At 47.0% G+C, this 7,856-nt stretch overlaps 1 long non-coding RNA gene across 1 annotated transcript in view; it reads left to right on the top strand.

The window, feature by feature from the left end:
- The first annotated feature begins 1,395 nt into the window (after positions 1 to 1,395).
- The window catches only part of LOC149121966 (uncharacterized), a 42,991-nt gene continuing 36,530 nt past the window's right edge, over positions 1,396 to 7,856 (top strand). The window contains exon 1 of the long non-coding RNA XR_016221337.1: positions 1,396 to 1,606. This is a non-coding gene — a long non-coding RNA (uncharacterized LOC149121966). The remainder of the gene's footprint in view (positions 1,607 to 7,856) is intronic.

Below are 7,856 nucleotides of genomic sequence, written 5' to 3'. Positions count from 1 at the left end.
CATGACTAGCCGCCTTGTGGGGTGAGCCTTCAGTCTTTCAAAGCACAAACTCAAAGCCTCACCGTTTATAGAAAGTCAGCAGGACAAGGGCAGTGTAGCCCGGGGCTCCCTTCTCCCCGTCTCCCCTCTGGCTGGCTTCTCCAGCAGCCTGAAGACCTAAAACCCATGGACAACGCAGTCTCCAAAGTGAATTCTAAAATCCAAGTATTTCCTCTCTGAGGTCCATGAAGCTGTGCTTCAAAATAAAATGTTATTTGAAATCCAAAGTAAAGGAAGTCCCTTTAATCTCCTTTAAAATGTTGAGAGTAAGAATGCGTGTTTTAATTGCTTCATTCCACGGAGTCTGATGAAACCGACTTAATCATCCCAACAGTAGCGTTTAGATGTCTATTTGCTGAAGCTCATTTGAGGGAATGCCGTGCGATTCTGAAATGGACTTTGCCGTCCAGTTCTGCGTTTTAGTCATGGGAAGAATTTACACGCTGGGACATTCACTCAGGATCTATCCACTCTCTAGTGCCCAGGTGTGGTTCCCAGCCAGTTCTGTGGGCTTGAGGACGGCAGGGGTGGAGCAAGGTTAGCACAGGAGCTCAGCCAGGGCGGGGATGTTCCTGTCCTGTTCACAGACACGTCCCCAGGCCTATAGGAGTGCCTGCCACATAACAAGCATCAGGAAATATGTTTGAAGTGGGAGAATGCGCCCAGAAAGGCAGCTCACTAGGCTAATCCTCCGCCTGCGGCGCCGGCACACCAGGTTCTAGTCCTGGTTGGGGCACTGGATTCTGTCCCGGTTACTCCTCTTTCAGTCCAGCTCTCTGCTGTGGCCCAGGAGGGCAGTGGAGGATGGCCCAAGTGCTTGGGCTATGCACCCGCATGGGAGACCAGGAGGAAACACCTGGCTCCCTGCTTCGGATCGGTGCAGCGCTGGCCGTAGCGGCCATTTGGGGAGTGAACCAATGGAAGGAAGACCTTTCTCTCTCTCTCTCTCTCTCTCTCTCTCTCTCTCTCTCTCTCACCATCTAACTCTGCCTGGCAGAAAAAAAAAAAAAAAAAAAAAGAGGGAGGGAGAGGGAGGGTCAAATAGGATTTCGGTCAGGTTTTGTTGAGGCTGGGGACACACCTGGCAGCTGGCAGGATGGGGCCAAGCCAGGTCACCTTGGAATCAATGGTGATTCATGACCGGCACAGAAGGGGAGGTTGGTAAGTGGAAGGTGACACAAACGTAGCAAGCTGTGCTGGACAGTGGTCACAAATCAGCAGGCCATGGACCAGACAGAGAGCCCAACAGATTCTTTGCTATGGTTTAAGTAGGTCCCTTCCAAAATTCGGGTGTTGCTAACGTGATAGAGTTAAGAGGGGGGTCCTTTAAGGGGAGATTGGGCTGTGAGAGCCCTTCCCTTGTGAATCAATTAAGGCCCTTACAGAAGAGGCTTCCCAGTGCACTTGGCTGGCTGGCCTTTCCACCTTCTGCAGCCGCGTGAGGCCGTGGCATTACTCCCCTCCGGAAGAATGCAGCCCCAGTGCGCCAGTTTGGAAGCAGAGAGCAGCCCTCCGGAGACGCCGGTCCTACCAGTGCCTTCATTCAGACATACCAGTCTCTAGAACGGTGAGAAAATAAATTTTTGTTTCTTGTACATCACCCAGTCTCGGTGTTCTTGTTAGTGCAGCACACGTGGGTTAAGACATTTGCGTGTTTTAAAAATCGGGTAATTATATGCCACCCAGGGTGCTGGCTTCTCTTGAAAACTCAGGTGAACCAGCAGTTGGCTGGGACTGGGTAGCCTTGCAGGGAGCACCTGCCACTCCCAGGTCTCTCCACCCAGCCCAGGTCTCATTTACAGGCCCTGTGAGCTCCGTGGGTGTTTAAGCTCCCGACAGGCAGAGGGGAGCTTGTAAACTCTCCACTTTCTCTTGAAAACCCACCTCGTGCCTCCTGTCTTAGCCCCTCCTGGCCTCTCCACTCTCCTTTCAGTGTTGCTTGGTGCTCTCAGCAAAATCTTAAATTTTAAAATAAGCAAAATAAATAGAATTTTTTTTATTTGAGAAGGGGTGGACAAACTCCCATCTGCTGGTTCACTCCCCAAGTGTGGGCAACAGCCAGGGCTGGGCAGAGGCCAGAGCTTGAAAGCAGGAACTCAACCCAGGTCTCCCACATCAGGGGCAGGAAACCAGCTCTTGGGCCATCGTCTGCCTCCCAGGGTCTGCATTAGCAGGAAGCTGGAGATCAAACTACAGGGGATGTGGGCATCTTAATTGTTATGCTGGCTGCCTAGCACTTAAATAAATATTCAAAAGAAGTAAACATGCTCAGAAGTTTGACAAAACTAACTTTATGTTTGAAAATCATAAAACAAAGAGATGTTTTGCCACGGCTCACATTCAAGAATCCCCATAGTTGTGTACTGGTTAAGATACTTTCAGAAGCAAAGGCAATTGATTATTTCCAACCCCTTGTGCTCTCACCCCCACATAAAAGTCCTAGGACGAGTCTCTCTCAGGACATTGGTATGAATATTTTTGTTATCTTGCGTCTCCAGTATTTTCAGAAACTTGACACATGCCAGTTGTGGCAGGTGCGATTCTAATTTTAATATGGGTGGGAGTCCGCCAAGCCAACTATTTCAGAAGGGCTTTGAGAATTGTATCAGAGCATCAAGCTGGTGGGTGCATTGTGCTGCCTGAACAGCAGCCCGTGCGGGCACAAGTCCATCGAGAGGCAGCCTTCTTCCAGCCAGTTAAACCCTGGTGAGCTATGAGTGATTAAAGAAGAGAAAAAAACTTTTTGAGCACCTGTTCCAGCTTTAGCATGAACCCTAAAATAGAGCAGGCATTTCTTCTGAAAGCCGGACTTCAGTGTGTGCAGCTGCTTGCCTCCTTATCAAAAATCAATTTCTGCCTATTCTATAGCATAAATAGGATGGCCTTCCTGCTCTCTAGTTTGCCCTTTTTCTTCTTGACCAGAGGGATCTTTCTGAGCACGTTTGTATGATTTGGAATCATTGGGAAAGATTTATTTTTTATCCTATTAAAGCTATTAATCCACTAATAAGAATCTCCATATAGGCTTGTATAACAGCACTTTATGATGTTCCCAAAATGGTGAAATCCTTATGAAACATTTCTCAGAATGTATTCCCATCAAGGTTAAGGGAGGTCTGACTCTGTGTGTGTGTGTGTGTGTGTGTGTGTGTGTGTGTGGAAAAAGTGTAAACACTAAGATGTTAGTGATTATTTCTGGGTAGCAAATATGGCTGATTTTTATCTTCCCATTTTTTGATTATCTGTAGTTTCTGTTTCTTCCACTTATTTATTTTTTTTTAAAATTTGGACCAACAGAGAAAGGGAATTAAAAAATAAATAAATAAAAAGAAAAAAATAAAAAGAATCTATTTGTAAAAGAATTTTTTCAGTTGGCCACTTTTAAAAAAAGGATTTATTTATTTTTTTGAAAGCCAGAGTTACAAAGAGAGAGAAGAGAGGCAGAGAGAGAGAGAGAGAGAGGGAGAAAGGAGTCTTCCATCTGCTGGTTCACTCCCCAGATGGCTGCAACAGCCAGAGCTGTGTTGATCCAAAGCCAGGAGCCAGGAGCTTCTTCTGGGTCTCCCACACGGGTGCAGGGGCCCAAAGACTTGGGCCATCTTTCACTGCTTTCCCAGGCCATAGCAGAGAGCTGGATCGGAAGTGGAGCAGCCGGGACCCAAACCGGTGCTCATATGGGATGCCGGCACTGCAGGTGGCAGCTTTACCTACTACGCCACCATGTTGGCCCCAGTTGGCCCCAATTGGCCACTTTTTAAAAGTAAGTGTAGTGCATACTGGTTTTCATTTTTATTTTCTTCTCAGTCAACCTGCAGAAGAATGGATAAAAAAAGCAGAAACATAAGACTTAGCTCTGTCAGTATGAAAATCAACAAATCCAGCCTTCAGTTAAAGTAGACAGAGAGGCAGAGAGAGAGGAAAGATGGCATGGAGGGAGGAAGAGTAAGGTAAGAGAGAGTGTGTCATCAAAGAATGCAAGAGAAGAGAGAAAAGTTAACCCCTTGTTCAAACCACTGCCTAGCTCCAAATGACCAGCCCCTAAACTCACCTTCGACCCTGCACATGCTAATGCCTCACTGCTTGGCCTGGCCCCATGAGCCTCCAGTGCATTCGGTCTGTTCAGTTTGGCCCTTCTAGTCTTGGACGCCCTGATCAAACCAACCACAGGATCTTCTTTCCCCACACAGAAGGGTGAGCACACTCAGCGGAGAAGTCTCCCCACGCTGGGTCATCCGTCTGACTGTCCAGCTCTGTCTCTAGAGTACTTGTGAGTCTATTGGCTGCATTAGGGGCAGCTCATGTGCAGGAGCCGCACGAAAGCACATGACCTGCTGTACCCCAAAGGCATCGCTCACTTAGCATTTCCTGTCTTCCTGTTGAATGCAGGCTGAGAGCAGCTGGACTCTGGAGGGCATTTCTCCCTCCTACCAAGTAGTTCTGGAGTAGCCAGACCATTAGGCGTTTTTGTCAAAATAGCTGGTGTATCTCTGATTTCTTTTCCTTAAGTAAATGCAAATTGTCATCAGCAGAGCAGAGTACATAGAAGGAAAAAAAAAATCAAACGACACCCACGGGAAATAGAATGCTTTGGAGTTGGTGTATTTTTCAAAAAGATTTATTTTATTTATTTGGAAGAGAGAGTGAGAGAGGAAGAGAGAAATCTTCCATCTACTGGTTCACTCCTCAAATGGCCTCAATGGCCAGACTGGCCCAGGGTGAAGCCAGGAGCCTGGAACTTCATCCTGGTCTCCCACAGTGGGGGCAGGGGTCCAGGTACCTGGGCCATCTTCTGCTTTCTCAGGTGCAATATCAGGGAGCTAGATTGGAAGCAGAGCAGAGAGGACTTGAACAGGCTCTCTGGTATGGGATGCTGGGTTACAAGTGGCAGCTTCACCCACTGCACCAAAACACCAGCCCCAAGTATGTATATTTTTTAAATAGTTTGATTTGAAATATAATAGAAGAAAAAAATTTTTAGTTATTTTTTTTAAAGATTTATTTATTTACTTGAAAGTTGGAGTTACACAGAGAGAGAAGGAGAGGCAGAGAGAGAGAGAGGTCTTCCATCCGCTGGTTCACTCCCCAGATGGCTGCAATGGCCAGAGCTGTGCTGATCCTGAGGCCAGAAGCCAGGAGCTTCTTCCGGGTCTCCCACACAGGTGCAGGGGCCCAAGGACTTGGACCATCTTCTACTGCTTTCCCAGGCCACAGCAGAGAGCTGGATTGGAAGTGGAGCAGCTGGGACTCAAACCAGCACCCATATGGGATGCTGGCACTGCAGATGGCGGCTTTACCTGCTACGCTACAGCTCCGGCCCTAGTTCTTAAATACATAAAGGCACTTATGTCATCATTAAAGCAAATAAACTTCATTACTCCCATCTTCCCCTACCCCCACCACACCCCCATCCACTCTGCATGTATACTGGTAAAAAGCGCTCTACAGAGAAAGGAGTTAGGGCAGATATATGGATTTTCAAGCCCATGAACTCAGATAGCTTCCACTATACATCTCTTTTTTTCTTTTTAATAAAATTTGGTAATTTTTAAAAAATATTTATTTATTTGTTTGAAAGGCAGAGTTTCAGAGAGCCAGGGAGAGAAAGAGGTCTTCTATATGCTAGTTCACTCCCCAAATGGCCGCGATGGCCAGACTTGGGCTGAGTTGATCCAAAGCCAGGAGCCAAGAGCTTCTTCCAGATCTCCCACATGGGTGCAGGAGTCCAAGCACCTGGGTCATCTTCTGCTTTCCCAGGCCACAGCAGAGAGCTGGATCAGAAGTGCAGCAGCCAGGACTTGAACCAGTGCCCAAACAGAATGCTGGTACTGTAGGTGGGGGCCTCACCCACTATGCTACAGCTCTCGCCCCCACTATATCTCTCTTATCACTGATCTTGGAACCTTCCAATCCTATTGGATAATGCCTTATGGCCGGGCATCTTACTGGCAAATACAATTGCTGGTGCACCTGTGTCTCCTCTCATAAAGAAAACTTTTACAGAGCTTGCCAAGACTGGGCAAAGGCGTGCCAGTTCTCAGCTCTCCAGACTCCTGCCTGGCTCTGAATTTGGACAGTACAGACCAGGCAGGCAGTGCTCTAGGCAGGCCTTGGTGAGAGGGCACCCAGCTCTGGTTTTATTTCTTTTCTGAACTTGAACTCCAGAAGTGAGGCCAACGGTGCTTTTGAAAAGCGCTATAAAAGCAGTTATTTTCTTCTGCTTTTTAAAGATTCTTGTATTTACTTGAAAAGCAGAGTAACAGAAAGGGAGGGAGAGATGGAGACCGAGAGAACTTCCATCTGCTGATTCACTCCCCAAATGGCTGCTACCGCCGGGGCTGGGCCAGGCTGAAGACGGGAGCCTGCAACTCCATCCGGGTCTTCCATGTGGGTGGCAGGGACCCCAGCACTTGGGCTGTCTTCCTCTGCCTTTTCAGGCACATTAACAGGGAGCTGATTCAGAAATGGAGCCACCGGGACTTGAACCAGCACTCCCACATAGGATGCCAGCATGGCAAGCAGCAGTTTAACCCACTGCACCATGACGCCAGCCCCTGGAATGGGATAACTTTGTGGTTTGTCACAAGGGCGGCAGAATGATTTGTTTAAAAATCGTGTCACACCTGCTCGGAGGCTCCAGGGGCTGCCCGTCTCACTTGGAGTGAGCCAGAAGTCCTCCAGTGGTCTAAGCCAACATCCATCCATCCCACCCTACTCTCCAAATTCCTCTTTATCCATCTCCTCCTTATTTGCTCTATAGCCATGGAGCCTTCCTGCTGTCCCTCAACATTTAACCTGGTATTAACCACAGGGCCTTTGCATGTGCTGTCCCCTCTGCCTGGAATGCTGTTCTTGCAGACTGCCTTTCAATGATACCTTCCTGAAACAATAGCAGCTCATCCCTCCTTCAGTATTCCCCGTCATTTTAAAAAAGAGCCTTATTGGGGTATAATCCACGTACTGTATAATTCAGCCATTTAAATTGTACAGTTCATTGACTTTTGGTGTGGTCACAGAATTGTGCCTCTATCACCATTATCAATAGCAGACTATTTCTGTCACCCCAAAAAAGAAACTCTGTACCCTTTAGCCATCACTCCCAACCCTAGCCAGCCAGTAATCTCCTTTCAGTCTCCCTATATTGGCCTATTCTGGCTTTTCATACAAGTGCACTCTGACTGTTGATAGTCCTTTGTGATTGGCTTCTATCACTTGGTGTGTTTTCAAGAGTCATCCACATTGTACCTCACTTCTCGTTGCCAGACAGTATTCCATTGTACACCTCAACCTTATTTCATTTCTCGATTCCTGAGCAGGTGAACATTGGAGTTGTTTAGACTTCTTGGCTGTTATGAATCAAGTTCAGAACATTCGTGAATAAGCTTTTGTGTCGTGTGGTATTCTTTCTCTCGGGTCTTTAACTAGAAGCAGATCCTCATCACTGCATCCTGCTATATTTGAGCACTTATTATCATCTGATATTTTATATATTCACTTATTTCCTTCTCCCTGCTGTGTTCACTGCTTAGTAGCTATTGGGTAATAGCCATGCAAAAAAAATATGCTGTGTGAATTTTTGAAATAATGCTCAATTATTAGAGCAAATGTAGGAAGGGAGACTATTAATTCAGGGTGCCAATGGTACATACACTAAATGTCAATTTGTGGAAGACATCTGGGATGATAACTTTCAGGGAAGTAAGAACATCTCCAGAGCTGATACCAGCCCTGCCTTAGTCACGTGACTCTCCTTTGGTTTCAGTTCCTCCCTTGTGAGGTGTTGGAATTGGACCAGAACTCTTGGATCCTTCTTCTGCAAC

The sequence above is a fragment of the Oryctolagus cuniculus genome, chromosome 15 (genome assembly GCF_051225735.1).
Source record: "Oryctolagus cuniculus isolate XC-2025 breed Fujian yellow rabbit chromosome 15, ASM5122573v1, whole genome shotgun sequence".
Lineage (NCBI taxonomy): Eukaryota > Metazoa > Chordata > Mammalia > Lagomorpha > Leporidae > Oryctolagus > Oryctolagus cuniculus.
Note: the sequence above shows the minus strand (reverse complement) of the source record. Positions and strands in the feature narration are given on the sequence as shown.